Consider the following 2,527-nt stretch of genomic DNA (forward strand, 5'->3'; position numbering starts at 1 on the left):
GACAGCTGGAGCAGTAGACTGTGGTGACAAGCGAGAACAATACAAGAGGGCAAAGACCAGGACACCATGGAACACTTAGATCAGGGTAGGGAAAAGAGTCAGGAAAGGGCTGGTCTCGAAGGGGTGGTATAGATCATGGAAATTAAGGTAAGAGAGTTTCCAGAAGGGCATCAAAGGAAAAAAAGAATAAAGATATGAATGTTCTAAATGTTTGGGTCAATCTTTCCAGGAAGTGGCCTACAAATAGTTGGCTGCATTTCCAAGTTTCATGGAATGACCTCAGTTATTAAATGCAGTAAAGGCTACCTAAATCTCCTACCTTGCCTCTTTCCCAGGGAGAAAGAAAACCTGTCAAGTCTTTTTCCTAAGCGACATACGTTTTCTTTAACCCCTCTTCCTGTACCCCCACCCCCAACATACTGGATAGCTGCCCTAGGCTGTCTGGGCACATGGGATGAGCTGAAATGCTTAAGAACAGCTCTTCTAAGGGAGGTCCGGAAAGACTGTTGTATTTGAGGATAATGCCAAAATTCTAGCTCTCTGATCTGCAAACGTTCAGACACTGCTTATCTTTTGTGCTTGCTCTCTAACCACGAACATATGAGACCAGGGTCCAAAGAATTATTGCTTCCTGGTAATACTACATCAATACTAAATATAGAACATAAGCCTATTGGGCTTAAGGATCAGGAACATTTGAAAATAAGCCTTTAAGTTGTCTGGCTAACCTCTGAAGTGAAAGTAACACCAGTCTCCATGATTGCTGCAGTTTGAAGTTACAGAAAGAATTCTCTAGTGCAGTCATCCTGTTTCGTCGCCCCTCCCTAAAGACTTAATTATTTTATAACCATATTAAAAAAAGGGGGGGGGAGGAAACATTACCAAAGGTCAGGTTATTGGTAAAATATTTAAAAATTATTTTTGTAATATTATACATCTGACTTAAATCTTTTTAAGTAAAATAGTTGTTTGGCTAATGTCATAAATACCCAGTTAGCACAAAATGTGATTTTGAGAATTAGAAAAAAACTAATGGCATCATATGGCATCAATTCATCCTGACTACATTCAATTTATTCTTTATTTAGGAATTTTCTTGATAACCAAATATACATGTTATTTTTACTCTTATTTCTTACTTTATTTTCAGACATGCAGGTAACTAACTGTTGCTTGAAATTCTTAAATAAAAAAACGATTTTCTAGCAAATAAGCTAAAAGCATGATATGAATATCAAGTCAACTTTTCTAGTTAGTCTTCGATTTTATTCATACAAGGACAAAACAACTAGTTGAAAAGGTCAAGTGATTCTATCTTATTTTTACATAATTGACCAGTTGTTAGAGTCATGATTTGGGGAGTAGGAACCATCACGACAGATAAAGGTCATAGGAATTCTTCAACAAAACAGTACACAACCCCTCCAAGTACACTAAGTTGAGCCATATTCAACCCTGGACACAAAGAGAAGCAGATCCATCTGGCAACAACGAACAGCTACGAGCAAGCTGTTACTTTTCAGAAAGCAGAAGGAAGGAAAATGATTCACCAATTACTACTGTTAATAATACATACGAAACAAAACCTTTTGACTTAAATCTTTTCACAAATGAAAGATAGTGTCCAGTTTCCCAAAGATAATTCATATTCCACTTTGAGATATAGTCTATCTGGTCTTTACAACAAAATCAAAACCCCATAGAATTTTCTGTAGAGCATGTATGATTTTATTTTTTTAAAAAAGGTACCACACCTCTTTTCATTAAAAACCACTTCTTTGGAGTAGCAGAGCAAGGAAGCTTAATCCCTACAGGTGGACTTTTAAATTGGTACAAATTTTCTGGATGGCAATTTTTATCAAAACTCTTAAATGTACATACCCTTTACTTAGCAGTTCCACTTCTGGAAATTTAGCCTAAGAAATTACTTGCTTAAGAACATGAAGATGCACGTGAGACTGGACCGAACCATATACCCTACAATGCCATGGAGCTGCTAAACAGCATGTGAGAAATCTAGTTGTGCTGACACCTTGTAATGTTGTTCAAGTGAAAAAGACAAGGTGCAGAACTGTAGGTACAGCATGAGCCTATTTATGCTAAAAAAAAAAGCGTCTAAGTTATATCTGTACACAAGCATTGGCAGAATACACATCAAATACTGGGGAGCAGGCTTGTGGAAAAGGGGGGATTTTCACATTTTGCTTGATATATCTTATATTTTAATTTTGTACAATGAGTACATATTTTTTTAATTGAGGTGAAGTTCACATAACATAAAATTCACCTTTTTTTTTTTGGCCACGTGGTGTGGCATGCAGTGGAAGCACGGAGCCTTAACCACTGGACAACCAGGGAATTCCCTAAAATTCACCCTTTTAAAGCATATAATTTGTGGCTTTTAGTATAGTCACAAAGTTATATAACCATCACCACTATCTAATTTTCATTACCCCCAAAAGAAATTCCATGCCAGTTACTCTCATCCTCCCCTCCCCCCAGCTCCTGGCACCCACTAATCTGCATT

This window comes from Kogia breviceps, chromosome X (genome assembly GCF_026419965.1).
Source record: "Kogia breviceps isolate mKogBre1 chromosome X, mKogBre1 haplotype 1, whole genome shotgun sequence".
Classification (NCBI taxonomy): Eukaryota; Metazoa; Chordata; class Mammalia; order Artiodactyla; family Physeteridae; genus Kogia; species Kogia breviceps.